We start from the raw sequence: 26,446 nt of genomic DNA on the forward strand, positions 1-26,446 counted from the left end.
GCACTGGAGTGTCTGCACACCCTCAACACTGCACTGGAGTGTCTGCACACCCTCAATACTGCACTGGAGTGTCTGCACACCATAAGCACTGCACTGGAGTGTCTGCACACCCTCAACACTGCACTGGAGTGTCAGCTCACCTTCAGCACTGCACTGGAGTGTCAGCTCACCTTCAGCACTGCACTGGAGTGTCAGCTCACCTTCAGTACTGCACTGGAGTGTCTGCACACCCTCAATACTGCACTGGAGTGTCAGCACACCCTCAATACTGCACTGGAGTGTCAGCTCACCTTCAGTACTGCACTGGAGTGTCTGCACACCCTCAATACTGCACTGGAGTGTCAGCACACCCTCAATACTGCTCTGGAGTGTCAGCTCACCTTCAGCACTGCACTGGAGTGTCAGCTCACCTTCAGCACTGCACTGGAGTGTCTGCACACCCTCAACACTGCACTGGAGTGTCTGCACACCCTCAATACTGCACTGGAGTGTCAGCTCACCTTCAGCACTGCACTGGAGTGTCTGCACACCCTCAACACTGCACTGGAGTGTCTGCACACCCTCAATACTGCACTGGAGTGTCAGCACACCTTCAGCACTGCACTGGAGTGTCAGCTCACCTTCAGCACTGCACTGGAGTGTCTGCACACCATCAACATTGCACTGGAGTGTCTGCACACCCTCAATACTGCACTGGAGTGTCTGCACACTATCAACATTGCACTGGAGTGTCTGCACACCTTCAGCATTGCACTGGAGTGTCTGCACACCCTCAGCACTGCACTGGAGTGTCAGCTCACCTTCAGCACTGCACTGGAGTGTCTGCACACCCTCAACACTGCACTGGAGTGTCAGCACACCCTCAGCACTGCATTGGAGTGTCTGCACACCCTCAATACTGCACTGGCGTGTCAGCTCACCTTCAGCACTGCACTGGAGTGTCTGCACACCATCAACATTGCACTGGAGTGTCTGCACACCCTCAGCACTGCACTGGAGTGTCTGCACACCCTCAACACTGCACTGGAGTGTCTGCACACTCTCAAAAAAGCACTGGAGTGTCTGCACACCCTCAACACTGCACTGGAGTGTCTGCACACCCTCAACACTGCACTGGAGTGTCTGCACCCCATAAGCACTGCACTGGAGTGCCTGCACACTCTCAAAACTGCACTGGAGAGTCAGCACACTCTCAAAACTGCACTGGAGTGTCTGCACACCCTCAACACTGCACTGGAGTGTCTGCACACTCTCAAAAAAGCACTGGAGTGTCTGCACACCCTCAATACTGCACTGGAGTGTCAGCACACCCTCAGCACTGCACTGGAGTACCTGCACACCCTCAATACTGCACTGGAGTGTCAGCACACCCTCAGCACTGCATTGGAGTGTCTGCACACCCTCAATACTGCACTGGCGTGTCAGCTCACCTTCAGCACTGCACTGGAGTGTCTGCACACCCTCAATACTGCACTGGAGTGTCTGCACACCTTCAGCACTGCACTGGAGTGTCTGCACACCATCAACATTGCACTGGAGTGTCTGCACACCCTCAATACTGCACTGGAGTGTCTGCACACTATCAACATTGCACTGGAGTGTCAGCACACCTTCAGCACTGCACTGGAGTGTCTGCACACCATCAACTCTGCACTGGAGTGTCTGCACACCCTCAGCACTGCACTGGAGTGTCTGCACACCCTCAACACTGCACTGGAGTGTCTGCACACCCTCAACACTGCACTGGAGTGTCTGCACACCCTCAATACTGCACTGGAGTGTCTGCACACCCTCAACACTGCACTGGAGTGTCTGCACACTCTCAAAAAAGCACTGGAGTGTCTGCACACCCTCAACAACGCACTGGAGTGTCTGCACACCCTCAGCACTGCACTGGAGTGTCTGCACACCCTCAATACTGCACTGGAGTGTCTGCACACCTTCAGCACTGCACTGGAGTGTCTGCACACCATCAACATTGCACTGGAGTGTCTGCACACCCTCAATACTGCACTGGAGTGTCTGCACACTATCAACATTGCACTGGAGTGTCAGCACACCTTCAGCACTGCACTGGAGTGTCTGCACACCATCAACTCTGCACTGGAGTGTCTGCACACCCTCAGCACTGCACTGGAGTGTCTGCACACCCTCAACACTGCACTGGAGTGTCTGCACACCCTCAACACTGCACTGGAGTGTCTGCACACCCTCAATACTGCACTGGAGTGTCTGCACACCCTCAACACTGCACTGGAGTGTCTGCACACTCTCAAAAAAGCACTGGAGTGTCTGCACACCCTCAACACTGCACTGGAGTGTCTGCACACCCTCAACACTGCACTGGAGTGTCTGCACCCCATAAGCACTGCACTGGAGTGCCTGCACACTCTCAAAACTGCACTGGAGTGTCAGCACACTCTCAAAACTGCACTGGAGTGTCTGCACACCCTCAACACTGCACTGGAGTGTCTGCACACTCTCAAAAAAGCACTGGAGTGTCTGCACACCCTCAACACTGCACTGGAGTGTCTGCACACCCTCAACACTGCACTGGAGTGTCTGCACACCCTCAATACTGCACTGGAGTGTCTGCACACCCTCAACACTGCACTGGAGTGTCTGCACACTCTCAAAAAAGCACTGGAGTGTCTGCACACCCTCAACACTGCACTGGAGTGTCTGCACACCCTCAACACTGCACTGGAGTGTCTGCACCCCATAAGCACTGCACTGGAGTGCCTGCACACTCTCAAAACTGCACTGGAGTGTCAGCACACTCTCAAAACTGCACTGGAGTGTCTGCACACCCTCAACACTGCACTGGAGTGTCTGCACACTCTCAAAAAAGCACTGGAGTGTCTGCACACCCTCAACACTACACTGGAGTGTCTGCACACCCCTAACTCTGCACTGGAGTGTCTGCATGCCATGAGCACTGCACTGGAGTGTGTGCACACTCTCAACACTGCACTGGAGTGCCTGCACATCCCCAACATTGCACTGGAGTGTCTGCACACCACGAGCACTGCACTGGATGTCGGCACACCCTCAACACTGCACTGGACTGTCTGCACACTCTCAAAACTGCACTGGAGTGTCAGCACACTCTCAACACTACACTGGAATGTCTGCTCACTCTCCGCACTGCACTGGAGAGTCTGCAAACCCTCAACATTGCACTGGAGTGTCAGCACACTCTCAACACTACACTGGAATGTCTGCTCACTCTCCGCACTGCACTGGAGAGTCTGCAAACCCTCAACATTGCACTGGAGAGTCTGCACACCCTCAGCACTGCACTGGAGTGTCTGCACCCCATAAGCACTGCACTGGAGAGTCTGCACACCTTCAGCACTGCACTGGAGTGCCTGCACACCCTCAACACTGCACTGGAGTGTCTGCACACCCTCAAAACTGCACTGGAGTGCCTGCACCCCCCCAACATTGCACTGGAGTGTCTGCACACCACGAGCACTGCACTGGATGTCGGCACACCCCTAACTCTGCACTGGAGTGTCTGCATGCCATGAGCACTGCACTGGAGTGTGTGCACACGCTCAACGCTGCACTGGAGTGCCTGCACCCCCCCAACATTGCACTAGGGTGTCTGAACACCATGAGCAATGCACTGGATGTCGGCACACCCTCAACACTGCACTGGAGTGTCTGCACACCATGAGCACTGCACTGGAGTGTCTGCACACCATGAGCACTGCACTGGACTGCCTGTGCAGCTTTAGCACTGCGCTGGACTCTCCATAGTTACAGAATTACACCCTCAGCATAGTTACAGAATTACACTGAAATGCTGGTGCTCCCGGAAATCTACGCTGACGCATCAGCCTAAATCACACGTTGAAATCCCCTGGCTAGATTTTACCCAAAAATCTTGCAGTTTGCAAGTGGGCAGCACGGTAGCATAGTGGTTAGCACAATTGCTTCACAGCTCCAGGGTCCCAGGTTCGATTCCCGGCTTGGGTCACTGTGTGTGCGGAGTCTGCACGTTCTCCCTGTATGTGCATGGGCTTTGTCATAATATATACCAGTATATCATGGTGCAGACACACACTGATGGACACACAGTGAGACCAATCAACATACACAACACCGCAGCCAGTCACCAGTGCGAGCACACGTACTATAAAGACAGGGACATCAGAGTTCCCGCTCATTAAAGTAGCAGCCAGCAAAGAGCACAGAGCTCGCAGCCTGCAACATAGACATTCACCATGTGCTGAGTGCATCAACTGGTTAGGACTAGGCAAAGGTCTATAGTTAAAGCTGGTATTGTATTTACCCACAGTTCAAGCATGTTTAAATCGTTAACCTTGGAATAAAATAGAGTTGCACCACTTCAAGTGTTGGTGACCTGTTTGTGATCCAGAACAACCAACACATCATGATACCAGGAGTAAACTGTTTCAATCAGTCGCAGGTGGGCATTGCCGAGCATATCCCAGTCACTGAGGAGCATTGCCAAGGCGCTGCCGACCTTGTCCCAATCACTGAGGAGCTTTGCCGAGGTTTCATAGATTATCATAGAATTTACAGTGCAGAAGGAGGCCATACGGCCCATCGGGTCTGCACCGGCTCTTGGAAAGAGCACACTACCCAAGGTCAACACCTCCAATCTACCCCCATAATCCAGTAACCCCACCCAACACTAAGGGCAATATTGGACACTCAGGGCAATTTATCATGGCCAATCCACCTAACCTGCACATCTTTGGACTGTGGGAGGAAACCGGAGCACCCGGAGGAAACCCACCCACACACGGGGAGGATGTGCAGACTCCACACAGACAGTGACCCAAGCCGGAATCGAACCTGGGACCCTGGAGCTATGAAGCAATTGTGCTATCCGCAATGCTACCGTGCTGCCCACTCGCAGGTGGGCATTGCCGAGGTGCTGCCGAGCGTATCCCAGTCACTGAGGAGCATTGCCGAGGCGCTGCCGAGCTTGTCCCAGTCACTGAGGAGCATCGCCAAAGACACTGTCATCATGGTGGCAGAGACAGATGACGCAGGGGCAGCTGGGGTTTGAACCAGCTGCCCCTCCGTCCCGTGGTGAACCTCAGGGCCCTATGGGCACCGACAGGTTGGAGGGGGCGCTGGAGGACCTGGAGGAGGGTGTAGAAGGATGGGTGAGTAAATTTGCAGATGACACTAAAGTCGGTGGAGTTGTGGACAGTGCAGAAGGATGTTACAAGTTACAGAGGGACATAGATAAGCTGCAGTGCTGGGCTGAGAGGTGGCAAATGGAGTTTTATGCAGAAAAGTGTGAGGTGATTCATTTTGGAAGGAATAACAGGAAGACAGAGCACTGGGCTAATGGTAAGATTCTTGGCAGTGTGGACGAGCAGAGAGATCTCGGTGTCCATGTACATAGATCCCTGAAAGTTGCCACTCAGGTTGAGAGGGTTGTTAAGAAGGCGTACGGTGTGTTAGCTTTTATTGGTAGAGGGATTGAGTTTCGGAGCCATGAGGTCATGTTGCAGCTGTACAAAACTCTGGTGCGGCCGCATTTGGAGTATTGCGTGCAATTCTGGTCGCCGCATTATAGGAAGGATGTGGAAGCATTGGAAAGGGTGCAGAGGAGATTTACCAGAATGTTGCCTGGTATGGAGGGAAGATCTTATGAGGAAAGGCTGAGGGACTTGAGGCTGTTTTTGTTGGAGAGAAGAAGGTTAAGAGGTGACTTAATTGAGGCATACAAGATGATCAGAGGATTTGATAGGGTGGACAGTGAGAGCCTTGTCCCTCGGATGGTGCTGTCTAGCACGAAGGGACATAGCTTTAAATTGAGAGGTGATAGATATAAGACAGATGTCAGAGGTAGGTTCTTTACTCAGAGAGTAGTAAGGGTGTGGAATGCCCTGCCTGCAACAGTAGTGGACTCGCCAACTCTAAGGGTATTCAAATGGTCATTGGATAGACATGTGGATGATAAGGGAGTAGTGTAGATGGGCTTTAGAGTGGTTTCACAGGTCGCCGCAACATCGAGGGCCGAAGGGCCTGTACTGCGCTGTAATGTTCTATGTTCTATACCTCAGCGTACAGTGACAACCAGCAACGATACCCAGGCAAGATGTTCGAGATCCGGGTTCCGCAGCAGCTCCAGTGCCACGGCGACCTCCGCGAAAACTGGCGGGCATTCCGGCAAAAGTTTGAAATCTTCCTGCTGGCAGCCGAACTAGAAGACCTGGCCGATCCTGAAAAGACAGAGCTTCTCCTCACCATCGCCGGTGCCAGAGCAGAAGAAATTTTTTAAAAATTCAAGTTCTCCAAGGGGCTAAACAGGAGCGACTTCCAGGCAGTCCTGGACAAATTCGGCAAATACTGTGAGGAAAACACACTCCAACCAGCAAGGAAAGGTAAGAGAAGCGCCAGTACTCACCTCGAGGCCGAAATCCCGGAGCAGAGAACGATTTTGGTTGGCGGTCATCTTTCTAAAGGGACTGCACTTGCGCATTTGCGCGACGCCGCGCAGACGCAATCACGAAAACGGCCATCAGTAAAGGAACCGCGATCTGTGCATGTGCAAACGCCTCCTACGTGCTACCTCATGTGCGTCATGACATCAGAGGCCCCGGACCATGCCCATTTAAAGGGGAAACGTCCCAAATCAAAGAAAAAATATTTTAAAGCTGTAAAACAAACCTTCCTTCACCTGGAATGACAGCACAATGCCTCAAATTGAACCAGGAAATGAAATAAACCTCCAAAGGACCCTGCAACAAGCAGTTACCTGCGCCCAAACCGATGATTCCGCCATCCCACACAGCAGTGACACCGAGGACCCAGAGGCGTCTTTTCGAGTCGGTGTCGTCACGATAAAAAGGCTGTCCCCGAATCAAAGATACCAGCCGCTGTCGGTGTACAGCATTGATCCAGACGATGAGTGGTGTGCCACCCTCACGGTCAACCAGAATTCGTCGCCAACCTCAGAGACTTAATTTGTGAACATTGCACTTATGGACTCTCTGGCTCTGTTCTTCTGTTTAATCGTTCAAGTGGTTTGTATATAATGTTCACCTCGTTATTGGTGTGGCAAACTGTTTTTCTGCACCAGGCACCTTCCCATGTAAATAGCTTAATTTTCATGTACATACTCCTGTAAATAATTTGCACACACCTAGTCAGGGACATTCACTACACACTATTTATTGTCACGCAGGTACATTTTTTTATATAAAAGAGGGGATGTCATAATATACACCAGTATATCATGGTGCAGACACACACTGATGGACACACAGTGGGACCAATCAACATACACAACACCGCAGCCAATCACCAGTGAGAGCACACGCACTGTAAAGACAGGGGGCATCAGAGTTCCCGCTCATTCGAGTAGCAGCTAGCTGGGAGGACAGAGCTCACAGCCTGCAACACAGACATTCACCATGTGCTGAGTGCATCAACTGGTTAGGACAAGGCAAAGGTCTTTAGTTAAAGCTGGTATCGTATTAACCCACAGTTCAAGTATGTTTAAATAGTTAACCTTGGAATAAAATAGAGTTGCACCACTTCAAGTGTTGGTGACCTGTTTGTGATCCAGAACACCCAATACATCAGGTTTCCTCCGGGTGCTCCGGTTTCCTCCCAACACAGTTCCTTTACCAGCAAGACATTAGTTGATGCAGAGCTGTACTGCCCAGCAAAGTCATTATCACAAGTGATTCATCGGTACACAGGGGTATGATTTAGAAGCAGGATTATGCCGTTCTGCCCCTCGAGCCATTCAGGAAGATCATGGCTCAATTGGTCATGGTCTCAACTCGCCTTTCCGGCCTGCCACCCCATAACCCTTGACTGCCTTGCCTATCAAAAATCTGCCTGAACTCCGCCTTGAACAAATTAAATTACCCAGCCTCCGCCGCTCTCTGGGGAAGGGAATCCAGCAGACTATGGTGGCCCCCTGGAGAGAGAGAGAGAAAAAAATTCTCCTTATCTCAGTCTTCTGTGTGCACCGACTCTTATTCTCGAACTCCGTCCGCTCGTCTAGTCTCCCCCACAAACATCTTCCGGTATCTACACCTGTCGAGTCCCTTCAGGATCTTTTGTGTTGGAGTGGGATCAAATTGTCAATGACACTTCAGGGGTCAGTGACTACCCCCCCCACCACCCCCACATCCCCCCACCCCCCCGCCATGCACATCACAAGAGAAAAATAACGGTGCACATCAGGATTAAGAATAAAAATAGAAACATTCATTTAGCAGGTTAAACAGGTAAGAGTCGAGACAATCGCCTCCGAGGACAGAAATTAAAATATTGAAATACACAACATGTAAATTATTCATTTGCTCGCATATAGTATTCTAAATAAATTATAAACTGTAATGAAGTTGGCCTTTGAGAGATTGGTAATTTTGCGAAGTTGTTGAGCCTGTGGAAAGGTACATGCTAATTTCTGTGTGCACCGACTGATAGCTACAAAGAACGCCACTGACGGGGTAAATTCACTGGGTGGGATTCTCCCCCCCCCCAACGCCAGGTGGCAGAATCGCCGGGGCGCTGCGCGAGTCCCGGCACGTCGCCCCGGCACCCGCACGCGATTCTCCCCCGCCCCCCCCCCCCCCCAAACCGGCGCGGCGAGAATCACGGCTGACCGCTCGGAGAATCGCCGCTCTCCGTTTGTAACGGGCGAGCGGCGATTCTTCGGTCCGGATGGGCCGAGCGGCCTGCCCAACACGACAGGTTCCCGCCGGCGCCATCCACACCTGGTCGCTGCCGGCGGGAACAGCGCGGGAATGCTGGGGGGGAGCGGCCTGTGGGGTGGGGGGGGGGGGAGGAGGAGGGTTCCTGCACCGGGGGGGGGGGGGGTGGGGGGGGACTCAAAAGGGGTCTGGCCCGCGATCGGTACCCACCGATCGGCGGGCCGGCCTCTCTGAAGGAGGACCTCCTTTCCTCTGCTGCCCCGCAAGATCCATCCGACATCTCCTTGCGGGGCGGCCGAGGGGAGGACAGCCCCCCAGGGACGGGAGAATAGGGGCTGGGAGCGGCCTCCGACGCCGGAGTGAAACACTCCGGTTTTCACTCCGGCGCCGGGACTTAGAGCGGGATTCTCCGCAATCGGCGCGATGTCTGCCGACCAGCGCCAAAAATGGCGCGAAGCAGTCCGGCATCGCGCCGCCCCAAAGGTGCGGAATTCTCCGCATCTTGAGGGGCCGAGCCCTCACCTTGAGGGGCTAGGCCTGCGCCGGACTGATTTCCGCCCCGCCAGCTGGCGGGAAAGGCCTTTGGTGCCCCGCCAGATGGTGCGGAAATGACTTTGCCGTGCGGCGTATGCGCGGGAGCATCAGCGGCCGCTCACGGCATCCTCGCGTATGCGCAGTGGAGGGGGTCTCTTCCACCTCCGCCATAGTGGAGACCATGGCGAAGGTGGAAGGAAAAGAGTGCCCCCACGGCACAGGCCCACCCGCGGATCGGTGGGCCCCGATCGCGGGCCAGGCCACCGTGGGAGCAGCCCCCCGGGGCCAGATCGCCCCGCGCCCCCCCCCCAGGACCCCGGAGCCCGCCCGCGCCGCCTTGTCCCGCCGGTACGAGAGATGGTTTGATTCTCGCTGGCGGGACAGGCATCCTAGCAGCGGGACTTCGGCCCATCGCGAGCCGGAGAATTGCCGGGGGGGGGGCCGCCAACCGGCGCGGCGCGACTCCCACCCCCGCCGAATATCCGGTGCCGGAGAATTCGGCAACCGGCGGGGGCGGGATTCACGCCAGCCCCCGGCGATTCTCCGACCCGGCGGGGGGTCTGAGAATCCCGACCTTAGTCTCCCGATGGGAGAATTGCGCCCACTGTTCCTGAGGTCACAGTGGGACACCACTCTCAGAGAATAGACACTGCAGCATTGCTTTCACATCCCTGATCTGCCTGTACCCCCCCCCACCCCCCGCCGACCCCCCACCCCACCCCACCTTGAAGCGCAGCTCAGCACAGGATCGCTGAACTATCACGGCATCTGCACATCCAGATAAGATGAACAAATGAAAACCACGGGCGAAATTCTCCGTTATCGGCGCAAAGTCTGCCGATCGGCGCAAAACAGGCTGCAAATCCGACTTGCGTCACGCCGCAAAAATCGTCACGAAGTCTCCGGCCCGAAATGGGCTAGCAGCGACGTGACGGGATCCGCGCTTGCTCACGTGGTTCACGCCGTGCAGCGTCATACACGCCGCACGGCGTGACGGCTCATTAGGCCGCGCTGCTCCCCCCCACCTGACCGGAACACCCGACCGGATGGCCGGCCGCCGCTCAGCCCCCAGGTTTCAGTCACGGGATGTGGAGGCGCTCCTGGACGCAGTGGAGCAGAGGAGGGAGGCCCTGTATCACGGGCACGGCCGCAGAGTTGCCCCACGCCACAGCTGGCGTCTGTGGAGGGAGGTGGCAGAGGCCGTCACCGCTGCGGCCCTGACACCACGGAGGACTGGAGGAGGCCCCGCTGATGAGAGGCCACTGACCGAACACGAGGAAAGGGCCCTGGAACTGGCTGGCAGACCTGACGACCGGGAGGTTGCTGATGCAGAGGTCGGGGGCGTACTAGCAAGTGAGCCACTGAGAGCCCGTCCCCATATCCCCCCTCCCCTATATCCCCCTCCCCCATATCACCTGATCACTGCCTGCGTGTCTAACCATGCATGCTTCATTGGGTATCGCAGGAGCAAACGTCGAGGCACCCAACCCCGCAGATGCAGACCGCCCGCAGGATGCCCCTCGCACACCACGGGAGACGGAGAGACCCGGACCCTCCGGCACGCGACGCCCGCAGGATGCCCCTCGCACACCACGGGAGACGGAGAGACCCGGACCCTCCGGCATGCGACGCCCGCAGGATGCCCCTCGCACACCACGGGAGACGGAGAGACCTGGACCCTCCGGCATGCGACGCCCGCAGGATGTCCCTTGGAGACCACGGGAGACGGAGAGACCTGGAGTAACAGGGAGACGACGCCCCCGTCACGTGCGGGTGCGACGACGCAGGCGTGTGCCACCCAGCGACGAGAGGGGCAGCCACAGGCCCCCGTCACAGCCGAGCCAGGACACCACTACCCAGGACATCCCTACCCAAGACACCCCTACCCGGGACACCCCTACCCGGGACTGCACTACCCAGGAAGACGAAATACCGGACAGTGACACAGAGTGGATGGGTGGAGATGAACCCCCACCCCAAAGTGCCATGGACTCAGAGTGGGACTCAGAGCACGACACAACGCCACTGCTGTCACCAACACCCTCCACCATCGTAGAAACACTCACCTCGGTTGGGCACTTTAGTGATGAGGCGTCTGGTACACTCACTGGTGCGCACAACACAGCCGACCAGGTACAGCAGGTGGAGGTAGGAGCAGCAGAGGGGCCGGGCAGTCGGAGGGCAGCCCAGCCCAAGCGAACATCTGCCGCCCAGGTGGATCCCGGGTTCCTGGAGTTACCACACTCACCCATAGATCCGATGCAACCACCGACCCGGAGACGAGCGGAGAGGGTGACGGCCGGCTTGCGGCGGCTGCAGTCGCAGGTGGAGGAGTCCACCCGCGTCCAGGAGCTGGGAGTGGTGCCGGTCAGACGTGCCACCCAGGCCGACACCGCACGGGTGGCGTCCGCGGTGGAGGCAATGGGTGCGACGGTGTCAGACATGGGGAACGGTTTGCGAGGCCTGGGGCTTTCCGTGCAGGCGGCGTCTGTGGCCCAGGACATGGCTGCCCTCTCACAGGAGGCCATGAGCCAGTGCCAGCGCCAGATGGCCCAGTCTCAGCAGGCCAGAGCCCAATCTCAGCAGGCCATGGCCCAGTCTCAGCAGGCCATCGCTGTGGGCATCGGCGCCAGTGGCCATGTGCGAGCCGGCGTCGCACTGTCACAGACAGGGTTTGCCAATCCCCTGGGCCCCATGGCTGCAAACCTGCAGACCCCTGTCGATACCAGCACGGGCCTCCAGGACTGGCAGCGCCAGATGTCGGGGGGGGGCGTCGGATGGCCAGTCCGTTCGCATCCCCCACCCATGTAGAGGCCTGGGGGCCATCGGGCACCCGGAGGGAGGAGGAGGTGGTGTGGTCCGTCCCGGGTCCCCCTGTAGGGGAGGTCCCGGAACACCGCGACACCTCGGACTCCCCCCCTTCCGTCCCAGGTGCATCGGGTGGGCAACGGGCAGGACAGGCTGGCAGCTCGCCATCCCAGTCGCCCGGGCCGCAGCCTGGCCCATCTAGGCCAGGACGCCCCAGGAAACGGCCGCCAAAGGGATCCCGTGTCAGAGGGCAGGAATCACAGGAGTCCACCTCCAGTTCTGCTGTACCGTCTGGGGAACCACGTAGACGTAGTCAAAGGGCCCGTAAGGCCAAACAATTAGACACTGAGTAAGTTGGCACGGGTGCAGGGCACAGATGAGTTTTAGGGGCTAGGGCACGTGCATGAACTCGTTTGGTTATTAAAGTCAATGTTACACCTACAGAAGCTGCCTTTGTGCTCTGTCCAAAGCGTGCGGGGGTGTCATGTACGTTGAGCGCAAGTGTGTGTGTGAGGGGTGTTCTTACCTCAGCCCCAGGTGAGTCTGCCCCTTCCCCCTGGGCCGCCATCAACATCCCCCGGGCAGAGGACGGGACCATGCGCTGCAGTGTCACAGCCGCATGCAGGGATGGTCCGGGTGGATGGTGGTACTGTGGCCATGGGTCAGACATAGTCCAACGATGTGGAGCCAGGAGCTCACCGCAGGGCGGGTTGTCATCATCCTCCATGGCCTGCAATAGACACGCGTCCACCCGCAACTGTGTGAGCCCGGCCGTTGTGCCGCAGGTGGATCGGCAATGGGGGGGGTGGTGTGCATGCGGGTGGGGTGGGTGGGGTTGGGGAGGGGGGTGAGGGTGCTGGGTGGGTGGATGGGTGGGGAGTATGGGTGGTCGGCTGTTGCCATGGTGTGCGGTCTGTGGCCATACTACCCGATTCCCACGCCCATCTAGTCAGTGAAGCGGGCGGCTATCAGTCTGTCCCGTGCCCGCTGGGCCAGCCGGTAACGGTGGACAGCCACCCGCCTGTGTCTACCCCGTCTGCCCTGACCATTACCCCCATCCCCCTCATCTGGGGAGGACTGCGCCTCTTCCTGCTGCTCCTCCACTCCGCCCTCCTCTGCCTGCGGCACATCGCCCCTCTGCTGGGCTATGTTGTGCAGGACGCAGCACACCACAATGATGCGGCCGACCCGATCTGACCGATACTGGAGGGCGCCCCCAGAGAGGTCCAGGCACCTGAAACGCATCTTCAGCACGCCAAAGCACCTCTCTATCACTCCCCTTGTCGCTACATGGGCATCATTGTAGCGGTTCTCCGCCTCATTGCGTGGCCTCCGTACAGGCGTCATCAGCCACGATCGCAATGGGTAGCCCATCGCCCAGCAACCAGCCCCTCAGCCGGGGATGGTGTCCCTCGTACATGCCGGGGATGGATGACCGCGACAACACGTATGAGTCATGTACACTGCCTGGGTAACGGGCGCAGACTTGCAGGATCATCATGCGGTGGTCGCAGACCACCCGTATGTTCATCGAATAGGTCCCCTTCCTATTGGTGAACACGGCCCTGTTATCTGCAGGTGGCCGCACGGCGATGTGCATCCCATCGATCGCGCCCTGGACCATGGGGAACCCGGCCACGGCAGAGAAGCCCACGGCCCGGGCATCTTGGCTGGCCCGGTCCACAGGGAAGCGGATGTAGCGGTGCGCCATGGCATATAGGGCATCTGTCACTGCCCGGATGTACCGATGCACCGATGTCTGCGATATGCCGGACAGGTCCCCACTCGGTGCCTGGAATGGCCCCGTTGCATAAAAGTTCAGGGCCACCGTAACCTTGACGGACACGGGGAGAGGGTGTCCCCCGCCAGTGCCACGCGGTGACAGGTGTGCCAGCAGGTGCCAGATGTGTGCCACGGTTTCCCGCCTCATCCGGAGTCTCCTCCTGCATTCCCGGTCTGTGAGGTGCTGGTATGACTGCCGGGGCCGGTACACACGGGACGCCCTCGGGTGCCTCCGTTGCCGTGGGGCCGCGACGTCCTCCTCCCCCTCCTCGTCCTGTCGGTCAGGTGTCCCTCCAGCCTGGGCGGCTGCCGCCTGCCCCTCTGCGGCAGCCTGCGCCGCCTCTCTGGCACGCTCCTCCTCCTCCTCCTCATCCAGGGCAACATGGACATTAGCGGCTGCCGCCACGGCGGCCAACATCGCTGGATGATCGGAAAACATGACGGCCTGGTGGGGGGGGGGGAACGACGACATGTCATCATTGCCCATATCCCCTCCTTCCCCCCAGCCAGGTGGCATGGACCGCATGGGTCCAACTGTTGGAGGCTGGCACCTGGCCAGGTGGACCAACTCACTTGCCCCCCCATCCCCCTCCCCGGCACGGACCCCCCCCCCCCCCCCCATCCCCTTCCCCGGCACGGGCCCCCCACGCATCCTCCTCCCCGGCACGGACCCCCCCATCCTCCTCCCCGGCACAGACCCCCCATCCCCCTCCCCGGCACGGACCCCCCCATCCCCCTCCCCGGCACGGACCCCCCCCCAACCCCCTCCCCGGCACGGAACCCCCCCATCCCCCTCCCCGGCACGGACCCCCTCCCCGGCACGGACCCCCTCCCCGGCACGGACCCCCCCCAACCTTCTCCCCGGCACGGACCCCCCCATCCTCCTCCCCGGCACGGACCCCAACCTCCTCCCCGGCACTGACTCCCCCCCACCCATCCACCTCCCCGGCACGGACCCCCCATCCGCCTCCCCGGCACGGACCCCCCCCCAATCGCTCTCCCCGGCACGGACCCCAACCTCCTCCCCGGCACGGACCCCCCATCCCCCTCCCGGCACGCCCCCGGAGCCCAGCCCACTCTAACCTCCCCCCCCCCCCGCCGCACACACACACACACAACCCGAGACACACCTCTCCCCACATATTCAGACTGGGGCCACGCCATCGCCTGCCCAGCGGCCAACCCCCCAGGCCGTCACTCACCTCCACGCTGAAAAGGAGGTTTGATTTACGTCGACGTGAACGGTCATCACGTCGACGGGACTTCGGCCCATCCAGAAGGGAGAATATCGGCAGGCCCAAAATCGGCTGCCTTGCGCAGACCCGTGCCATTCTCCGACGGCAGCGGCGCCATTAACGCCCCGCCAACTTTTCTCCCTTCGGAGACTTCGACAACCGGCGGGGGCGGGATTCACGGCGGCCAACGGCCATTCTCCGACCCTCTGGGGGGTTGGAGAATGACGCCCCAGATCTCCCCTATTTAAATGTCAGTTTGAATTTGGCACCTCCTTCAGGAGATCTTTGATGTCCAGAAACAGGACAGGCAACAGATAAGACGGTCAACCAATCAAATTGAAGAATTCTCACAGACACCAAAGCAGGAAATGAGGGGCGGGATTCTCCGACCCCTCGCCAGGTTGGAGAATCACCGGGGGGGGCGGCGTAAATCCCGCCCCGCCTCCCGGACGCCGCCTGCCGAATTCTCCGGTGCCGGTTTCTTGGCGGGGGCGGGAATCACGTCGCGCCGGTCGGGGGCCATTGGCAGCGCCCCCCCCCCCCCCGGCGATTCTCCGCTCCGCGATGGGCCGAGTGATCGCCCGTTTTCGGCCAGTCCCACCAGCGTAAATTACACAAGGTTCTTACCTGCGGGACTGGCTCTGCGGGTGGCCTGCGGCGTCCTCGGGGAGGGGGGGTGCGGGGGGATCTGGCCCCAGGGGGGGCTCCCCAAGGTGGCCTGGCCCGCGATTGGGGCCCACCGATCTGTGGGCGGGCCTGTGCTGTGGGGGCACTCTGTCCCTCCGCGCCGGCCACTGTAAAGCTCCACCATGGCTGGCATGGAGAAGAAACCCACTGCACATGCGCAGGAATCACGCCACTAGTTCTGGGAACATGCTGGCGCTCCTGCGCATGCACCAAAGAAAGAAATGGTAAAAAACAGTTAAAATGAAATGAAAACAAATGGGTCGAGATGGGGTAGAGCTGATCATCTGAAGTTGTTGAATTCGATGTTCAGGCCGGAGGGCTGTCGCGTGCCTAACCGGAAGATGAGATGTTGTTCCTCCAGTTTGCGTTGCGCTTCACTGGAACATTGCAGCAGGCCAAGGACAGACACGTGGGCATGGGAGCAGGGTCTTGTGTTAAAATGGCAAGCAACAGGAAGGTCAAGGTCCTGATTTACCATCTCTTTCTTTTTTAATATATATTTAATTCCCCCCTCCCAATCTTATCCACCTTTCCTTCACCTTTCTCCTCTTTGCTTCACCCTTCCCCTCCCCCCACATCTACATGATGTAGAGATGCTGGCATTGGACTGGGGTGAGCACAGTAAGAAGTCTTACAACACCAGGTTAAAGTCCAACAGGTTTGTTTCGATGTCACTAGCTTTCGGAGCGCTGCTCCTTCCTCAGGTGAATGAAGAAGTCTGTTCCGGAAACATATATATAGACAGATTCAGACAAAAACAGATCGATAAAAGAAATTAAAATAAATTGATAGAAATGTTTTTAATGGGGTGAAGGTGGAGGAAAGAAGTTGTTGAGCCCAGTGCCTAAACGGAAGATGATGTGCTATTCCCCCAGTTTGTGCTGTGCTTCACTGGAATATTGCAGCAGGCCGAGGCCGGACATGTAGACGTTGGAGCAGGACGGTGAGTTAAAATGGCAAGAGACATCCCTAGTCCTTGCCCATTTCCTTGAAAATTTTGCCTTTAGGTATTTCACAAATTCCCTGTTGCCCCACCATCTTTCAGGCACATTCCAGAATTCAACAACTGAAGAATATTTCTCCTTATTTACCTCTTGTTTTTTTTTTTGACAATGACCATAATCCAGTGTCTTTTGTCGACTGACGTTCCTGCCATTGGAAACAGTTTCTCTTCATATCAATACCCTTGATCTTTTTGAACACCCCTGTGGTCTGGTGTGGCCCGAGATTAGGCACAGAAAACCGGCCTTTACAACATAGGACGGCTCCTGTCCCCTTTGCGGCACCGTCATTGGTCAGAAGGTTAAACAGCAGAACTCAAACCCCGCTCTGCCACTGTGAAGAGAATGCTTTTAACTCCTGGAGATTTTTCACCCTCAAGTTGAAGATCGGGCAAACCACTTAAAAGAGCTCCTTGCCAGGAAAGACTTGCATTTATAGATGATGCCGCACTGCACACTTCAGAAACACCTCAAACTGTCCCATAACAGTCGATTGTGTTAAAGTGTAGTGACTAATGGTACGTGGGGGGAATTAATTGAATGTGAAATCTGCCATCAACTTCTGAAAATAGCATGTGCTCATGAAAAATGAAATGAAAATCGCTTATTGTCACAAGTCGGCTTCAAATGAAGTTACTGTGAAAAGCCCCTAGTCGCCACATTCTGGCGCCTGTTCTTGGGAGGCTGGTACGGGAATGGAACCGTGCTGCGTGCCTGCCTTGGTCTGCTTTCAAAGCCAGCGATTTAGCCCTGTGCTAAACCAGCCCCTAATGAAAAGAACCTTCACATTTACAAGGCAAAAATGTGCTCCAAGTATTTCCTCAACAGTTAGCCACACAGAAGGACATTCACATCCTTCAATGAAATATCGGGACAGCACGGTGGCACAGTGGGTAGCACTGCCACCTCATGGCTCCGAGGATCCGGGTTCGATCCCGGCCCACTGTCCGTGTGGAGTTTGCACATTCTCCCCGTGTCCGCGTGGGCCTCGTCCCTGTGGTGTTATTCACCCTGGGGTAACACGGACTGCAACACGATGCAGATAAACAATAAAGCATACACCAAACGTAGGGGTTGGTTCAATAAGATTTATTAAACTTCAGTAGCGAAGCACACAGCTGCCTGTGGGTTGACTCTCTACTGCTCTAAGTAAACTAACTCTATCTAGACCAGGCTAGCTCTGATCCACATGTAGAAGGTGTTGAATGATTTGTACACCCTGACTGCCACTACAGTTGTCACAAGTGGAAAGAGGCGGAGTGCTGATGCCTCGTGTATTTTATAGTTGGAAGCCCCCCTCTGGTGTTCTGTCTGGTGATTGGTTGTGTCCTGTTCTGCATGTTGATTGGCTCACCTGGGTGTCTGTCACTGCCTGCTTTTACCTCATGATGTGCATGGGTGCATATTATGACAGTCCCCGCAACCCAAAGGTGTGCAGGTTAGGAGGATTGGCCACGCTAAATTGCCCCTCAATTGGAAAAAAAGATTTGGATACTCTAAATTTATTTTTAAAAGAAATACCTGGAGAATTCATGATTCAATAAGGAAGTAAGCAGTGTCATAAAAAAGGATAGAAATCCCCCCACTTCCGACCACCAACACCATCCCCCCGCCCACAATCTTGATCCTCATCAGTGAATTTGGTTACAATACATATATAAGAATCACGTTCTGATATGACAATAAGCATGGAAAGGAAATATGTTCATTTTACCTTGCCTACTGTGTAGTTTATGCATTGCTTCTGGTGTTAGTGCTGCTTGAGTGGGCATAATTTCTTCAGAAGCAAGACTACAAGTGAGGCAATAGAGCTGCCGATGAACTGTGTCAATCGTGAAATGCTCAACCCTGAAATGCTTTGGCAATTGCGAGGCACAATGCTCCACCCCTCCCTCCCACAGTGCTTTGTTTTTATAAGTAATCTTATTCCAAATTTTCAACATTTTTACAATTTACAGAAAACACAACCCCCCCCTCAACAAATTAAACTCCCCACCCCCCTCATACCGACACCCTCCCTCGTCTCACCCCTCCCTCAACAGTCAACGGTAACCAACTCTCCAAAATGCACAAACCCCAACTATTGCAGAACCCATCACTCGCCCCCCCCCCCCCCCAAGAGCAAAATTCACCTTCCCCAGGGCCAAAAAAACAGCAGGTCCCCCTGCCAGGCCGAGACACAGGGTGGAGAAGCTGACCTCCATCCCAACAAGACCCGCATGCGAGCAATCAGGGGGGCGAAGGCTAAAACATCTGCCCCCACACACGCCTGCATCTCCGGCCGGTCCGACAGCCCGACTATGGCTTCTAGGGGACCGGGCTCCACATCCACATGCAGAACCCCCGAGATGATGCTGAAAACTGTCCTAAAAACCCATTCCAGCATAGGGCAGACCCAAAACATATGTACCTGTTTCGCAGGGCCCCTCCCATATCGTTTACAGGCATCCTCCACCCCCTCAAACAGCCGGCTCATCCTAGACTTTGTAAGGTGCACCCTGTACATCACCTTCAGCTGTATCAGCCCCAGCATCACACCCGAAATCGAGGCATTCACCCTCTGCAGCACGTCGCACCACAATCCCTCCTCCAGCGTTGCCCCCCAGCTCCTCCTCCCACTTCACCTTAACCCCCTCTCTGGACACGTTATCCTGCACCAAAAGGCTCCCGCAAATCGTCAAAACAACCCACTCTCCAACTCCCAACCTCTCCCGACAGCACCGCCTCCAAAGTAAGGAGGTGGGAGCTATCAGGAAGGTCGCGAAGACCTTTCTCGCAAAGTCCCACACCTGCATATACCTGACATATTCGCCCCACGCCAACCCACACTTCTCATTCAGCTCCCCCAAGGTGGCAAACCACCCTCCCAGGAACAAGTCATCTCTCTAATCCCCTTCTCTTCCCATCCCCGGAACCTCCTAATTATCCTCCCCGGCTCAAACCCATAATTTCCTCCGACCCCGATCCCAACCTAAAATGCTGCCGAAACTGCCTCCAAATCTTCAGCGTGGCCACCACCACTGGATTCACCAAATGTTTTTGGGAGTGGTGCCATTGTCCCTCCCACATTGCTGCCTGTCCCCGGGACACTACAAGCAAACCACGAAGAAGCAACTGCGAAGACTTGCGTCAGGGCCGCCCACCTCCACCCTGAATCTGCGGAGCTGCTTCCTTGCATTGGGATCCTCGGGGGCACTGCACCAAGTTCTGTGCACTCATCTCTGAGTTCCCCTCTAAGTTCAGCCCCTCAGGTGCATGCCTGTCAACGACAGCTGTGAATCCCGTCGCTCAGAACGTGTTTGCCGTGGGGTTTAAATTTGATGTGGGGGAATTAGACTGGTGTGCGGCGACTTTAACAGGATGCAAATTTATTATGGTGATGTTCCAGAATTTGGAAAGCAGTAAATGCAGTCTGCCATTGATGTGAGCGGGGGGAGTGGATGGTCGCATCCTGCATTTGTGCCAGGAAACACATCTAGGGCACTCCCACAACATTTACCCTTTGCGCTGCCAAACATTCCCGTCACTAACAGTAACAGTAAATCCCAGCGGTGGTCCTTTTGAGACTCTGGACTCTAGAACCCCGATGTCATTCAAGAAGCAGTGGACACTGAGATGGGAGTTTTCAGATCTTGAAGTGGGGGGTGAACTAAACGAGCCAAATTATCCTAATTTATATCAGTTTGGCTCAAGTGGCAGAACTCTCCCCTCTAGGTCCCCACGTAATCCTAGCTGAGGAAAAGCACGGCCTTAACAGAGGTAGAAGCAAATTACTGTGGATGCTGGAATCTGAATCAAAAGCAGAAAATGCTGGACAACCGCAGCAGGTCTGGCAGCATCTGTGGAGAGAGAAGGGAGATAACGTTTCGAGTCTGGATGACTCTTTTTCAAAGCTGGAGAGAACTGGGCCGGGATTCTCCAAAAACACGGCTAAGTGTTGACGCCGGCGTAAACACCGGAGTGTTTCACGCCGGCATCAACGGGCCACAGGGGACCAGCACGGCGCCGGAGTGTTCCACTCTGCTCCAGCTGCCGTACGCAGCCCTGCACTGCTGGCCGCGGATCCGTACAGCGGTCAGCTGCGGGTCCGCGCATCCGCTTCTGCGCATGGCGGCCGCTTCCGCGCCAGCACCACACAACAGGGCAGACCACACAGTGGGCCAGTGCGGAAGAAGGTAGGCCTCCCCCCCAGATTGCGCACCCCTTCGATCGGTGGTCCCCGATCGCAGGCCTCGCCGTTGTGGAGGCCCCCCCCGGAGATTGATCCCCCCCCCCCGCCCAACCAGGACGGCCACCGCAGCCACGACGCCGAGCTCCCGCCGGGTGGAACCATATGTGAACCACGTCGGCGGGAACTCGACCGGTCGACCACGGAGAATTGCCGCGGGGGGCCTCTTTCAACGGCCCCCGACCGGCGCCGCGCCGTCTGCACGGACACAACTGCCGCCGATTCTCCGGTTACCGGAGAATCGCGTCCCGGCGTCGGACCCGATCCCAGGTCTGAGTCCCCATTCACCGCACTACCGGCTGTCCCTACCAGCAAAATAGCCATTTCGCCGCGGAGGCTCGGAGAACCCTGGCCCTGGAAACAGAATGAAATTTATACCTTTGTTGTGGGCAGGCGTGGGTGGAGCAGTGAGGCTGGGTAGAGGGCCAGCGATGGTGGAGATTGAGAAATATGTCAAGAACAGAAAGACAAAGGGAATGTAAAGGGTGGTGATGACAGAGATCAGGCCAGACACTAAACAGAAGCTCCATCCGCCAGTTTAGGCCGCGTGTAAAATTCTGCACCATGAGTTGAAGAAGAGGAGGGGAGCTTCTACCGTTGACTTTCCCCTTCAAGTAGCGGGACCAAAAAAACATTCATTTATTTTTTTCTGAATGGGATTTTGCTGTTTGCACACTGGTTGCTGTGACAACTTACATAGCAGAGGTTACACTTCCAAAGTAATCTTCTGTTAATGCTCTGGGATCTCCTGAGGATGTGAAGAGGACCATGTCAGCTCTTTCTCACTCCTCCAAAGGTTAGTAATATCATGAAAGTGTTTATGAAGAATTTCTCCATTGGCTCATTCTCCAAAATCAAAGTCCGCACCAAATTGTTCCGAGCTCACCACAAACAGCAACCAGAGGAATTTTACCTTCATAAGTTAAACCGACACAAGAGCTGAAGTGTATTTCCAAAAGTTAATGGCATCTAAACTGTGTAAAAAGGATTGGATCAGTTCCATGAAATGCTTATGGCAAAATAGCTGAATGTGTGAATCTTGCATTGTTACTGACATGGAGCACATGCCCCAACAGAGTTTAGAGAAGGTGAGAACAGCATTAATCGTGTTCAGGAACAACTGCTTTCAGTCGAGATTAAGCATAAAGAACTTCTAAATACACCTTGACATGTGGTGTCTACACAGCAACAAGGTAGGAGGAATTTTATTCTGAACTCAAAACAGGGCAAAATGAATGGATTGAAGCTTGTAACTTGCTCTTAACTCAATATTCTGATAACGCAGTGACTTCTCAATTTCATTTTTACACAGCGCCTTTCCGTCTTTCTCTCCACTCCGGTGTGTCTCCAACTATCTGCCCATACTTCCGCCCATCCCCCCGCCACTTTCTTGCCTCAAAGGAAACATTGCCAGACCACCAGTGGAACTCCACGGGGACTCCCCATGGGAACTTCAGATCTGGACTAAGGCAGGAGTTGGCAGATGAAGAATTCGGTGGTGGATCAGGAGCGTATTGGGGAGCACTCGGCAGAATATGAGGAGAATTGAATTGAGCGAGACCGTCAGCAGATCTGATATTGGGTAGGAAACACTGGCAGATGGTGAATCGGGCACCCACTGTGCCCCAACTGGACAATGCAGAGCGTGCTGCACAGTTTCAGAATTACTCTGAACGCAAGCTGAAACAATTGCCATGAATTTCATGTTTTCTTGTCTCTCCTTGCCCTCTTGCACACATCATTATATGCCATAGCCACTTTCTAACATTTACTGGCAAAATATGTTTTACTCTATTGATGTAATTCTCTTATATAGTTTGCAATAAGCTTCATTCAGCTTGGGGATATTGAAATGGAAAAGTGTTGCTCAACCTTCTTCATTAGTTTGTCAAATAAAGTTACCATTGGGTTTTAGCTGTCACTATGAGGCTGACACCTAATTTTGAAAAAAATCAGACATTATCTAACCTGATTTAATTTTGTGCAATACACTGAATTACCTCACATTGCTGCCAGCAGAGACATAGGAACATAGGAACTAGGAGCAGGAGGTGGCCATTCGGCCCTTCGAGCCTGCTCCGTCATCCATTATGATCATGGCTGATCATCCAACTCCATAGCCTGATCCCACCTCCCCCCCATATCCTTCGATCCCCTTCACCCCAAGAGGTATATCTAATTCCTTCTTGGAAGCAAAGAACAAAGAACAAAGAAATGTACAGCACAGGAACAGGCCCTTCGGCCCTCCAAGCCCGTGCCGACCATACTGCCCGACTAAACTACAATCTTCTACACTTCCTGGGTCCGTATCCTTCTATTCCCATCCTATTCATATATTTGTCAAGATGCCCCTTAAATGTCCCTATCGTCCCTGCCTCCACTACCTCCTCCGGTAGTGAGTTCCAGGCACCCACTACCCTCTGCGTAAAAAACTTGCCTCGTACATCTACTCTAAACTTTGCCCCTCTCACCTTAAACCTATGCCCCCTAGTAATTGACCCCTCTACCCTGGGGAAAAGCCTCTGACTATCCACTCTGTCTATGCCCCTCATAATTTTGTATACCTCTATCAGGTCGCCCCTCAACCTCCTTCGTTCCAGTGAGAACAAACCGAGTTTATTCAATCGCTCCTCATAGCTTATGCCCTCCATACCAGGCAACAATCTGGTAAATCTCTTCTGCACCCTCTCTAAAGCCTCCACATCCTTCTGGTAGTGTGGCGACCAGAATTGAACACTATACTCCAAGTGTGGCCTAACTAAGGTTCTATACAGCTGCAACATGACTTGCCAATTCTTATACTCAATGCCCCGGCCAATGAAGGCAAGCATGCCGTATGCCTTCTTGACTACCTTCTCCACCTGTGTAGCCCCTTTCAGTGATCTGTGGACCTGTACTCCTAGATCTCTTTGACTTTCAATACTCTTGAGGGTTCTACCATTCACTGTATATTCCCTACCTGCATTAGCCCTTCCAAAATGCATTACCTCACATTTGTCCAGGTTAAACTCCATCTGCCATCTCTCCGCCCAAGTCTCCAGACAATCTAAATCCTGCTGTATCCTCAGACAGTCCTCATCGCTATCCGCAATTCCACCAACCTTTGTGTCGTCTGCAAACTTACTAATCAGACCAGTTACATTTTCCTCCAAATCATTTATATATACTACAAAGAGCAAAGGTCCCAGCACTGATCCCTGTGGAACACCACTGGTCACAGCCCTCCAATTAGAAAAGCATCCCTCCATTGCTACCCTCTGCCTTCTATGGCCTAGCCAGTTCTGTATCCACCTTGCCAGTTCACCCCTGATCCCGTGTGACTTCACCTTTTGTACTAGTCTACCATGAGGGACCTTGTCAAAGGCCTTACTGAAGTCCATATTGACAACATCTACTGCCCTACCTGCATCAATCATCTTAGTGACCTCCTCGAAAAACTCTATCAAGTTAGTGAGACACGACCTCCCCTTCACAAAACCGTGCTGCCTCTCACTAATACGTCCATTTGCTTCCAAATGGGAGTAGATCCTGTCTCGAAGAATTCTCTCCAGTAATTTCCCTACCACTGAAGTAAGGCTCACCGGCCTGTAGTTCCCGGGATTATCCCTGCCACCCTTCTTAAACAGAGGAACAACATTGGCTATTCTCCAGTCCTCCGGGACATCCCCTGAAGACAGCGAGGATCCAAAGATTTCTGTCAAGGCCTCAGCAATTTCCTCTCCAGCCTCCTTCAGTATTCTGGGGTAGATCCCATCCGGCCCTGGGGACTTATCTACCTTAATATTTTTTAAGACACCCAACACCTCGTCTTTTTGGATCACAATGTGACCCAGGCTATCTACACCCCCTTCTCCAGACTCAACATCTACCAATTCCTTCTCTTTGGTGAATACTGATGCAAAGTATTCATTTAGTACCTCGCCCATTTCCTCTGGCTCCACACATAGATTCCCTTGCCTATCCTTCAGTGGGCCAACCCTTTCCCTGGCTACCCTCTTACTTTTTATGTAAGTGTAAAAAGCCTTGGGATTTTCCTTAACCCTATTTGCCAATGCCTTTTCATGACCCCTTCTAGCCCTCCTGACTCCTTGCTTAAGTTCCTTCCTACTTTCCTTATATGCCACACAGGCTTCGTCTGTTCCCAGCCTTTTAGCCCTGACAAATGCCTCCTTTTTCTTTTTGACGAGGCCTACAATATCACTCGTCATCCAAGGTTCCCGAAAATTGCCGTATTTATCTTTCTTCCTCACAGGAACATGCCTGTCCTGTATTCCTTTCAACTGACACTTGAAAGCCTCCCACATGTCAGATGTTGATTTGCCCTCAAACATCCGCCCCCAATCTATGTTCTTCAGTTCCCGCCTAATATTGTTATAATTAGCCTTCCCCCAATTTAGCACATTCATCCTCGGACCACTCTTATCCTTGTCCACCAGTACTTTAAAACTTACTGAATTGTGGTCACTGTTACCGAAATGCTCCCCTACTGAAACATCTACCACCTGGCCGGGCTCATTCCCCAATACCAGGTCCAGTACCGCCCCTTCCCTAGTTGGACTGTTTACATATTGTTTTAAGAAGCCCTCCTGGATGCTCCTTACAAACTCTGCCCCGTCTAAGCCCCTGGCACTAAGTGAGTCCCAGTCAATATTGGGGAAGTTGAAGTCTCCCATCACCACAACCCTGTTGTTTTTACTCTTTTCCAAAATCTGTCTACCTATCTGCTCCTCTATCTCCCGCTGGCTGTTGGGAGGCCTGTAGTATACCCCCAACATTGTGACTGCACCCTTCTTATTCCTGATCTCTACCCATATAGCCTCACTGCCCTCTGAGGTGTCCTCTCGCTGTATAGCTGTGATACTCTCCTGAACAAGTAGCGCAACTCCGCCTCCCCTTTTACATCCCCCTCTATCCCGCCTGAAACATCTAAATCCTGGAACGTTTAGCTGCCAATCCTGCCCTTCCCTCAACCAGGTCTCTGTAATGGCAACAACATCATAGTTCCAAGTAGTAATCCAAGCTCTAAGTTCATCTGCCTTACCCGTAATGCTCCTTGCATTAAAACATATGCACTTCAGGCCACCAGACCCGCTGTGTTCAGCAACTTCTCCCCGTCTGCGCTGCCTCAGAGCCACACTGTCCCTATTCCCTAGTTCTCCCTCAATGCTCTCACCTTCTGACCTATTGCTCCCGTGCCCACCCCCCTGCCATACTAGTTTAAACCCTCCCGTGTGACACTAGCAAACCTCGCGGCCAGGATATTTATGCCTCTCCGGTTTAGATGCAACCCGTCCATCTTATACAGGTCACACCTGCCCCGGAAGAGCTCCCAGTGGTCCAGATAACAGAAACCCTCCCTCCTACACCAGCTGTTTAGCCACGTGTTTGTCTGCTCTATCTTCCTATTTCTAGCCTCACTGGCACGTGGCACAGGGAGTAATCCCGAGATTACAACCCTCGAGGTCCTGTCTTTTAACTTTCTGCCTAGCTCCCTGAACTCCTGCT

At 54.6% G+C, this 26,446-nt stretch overlaps 1 protein-coding gene and 1 long non-coding RNA gene across 3 annotated transcripts in view; one reads left to right on the forward strand and one right to left on the reverse strand.

Moving 5' to 3' along the window:
- The window catches only part of LOC140393265 (VPS10 domain-containing receptor SorCS1-like), a 1,354,213-nt gene that overhangs the window by 918,604 nt on the left and 409,163 nt on the right, over positions 1-26,446 (reverse strand). The gene's annotated exons all lie outside the window — the stretch shown is intronic.
- LOC140392461 (uncharacterized) lies at positions 16,586-22,844 on the forward strand. The gene is made up of 3 exons (XR_011935374.1): positions 16,586-16,655; positions 22,018-22,134; positions 22,254-22,844. It is a non-coding gene; the product is annotated as an uncharacterized lncRNA (long non-coding RNA).

Source organism: Scyliorhinus torazame, chromosome 16 (assembly GCF_047496885.1).
Source record: "Scyliorhinus torazame isolate Kashiwa2021f chromosome 16, sScyTor2.1, whole genome shotgun sequence".
NCBI lineage: Eukaryota > Metazoa > Chordata > Chondrichthyes > Carcharhiniformes > Scyliorhinidae > Scyliorhinus > Scyliorhinus torazame.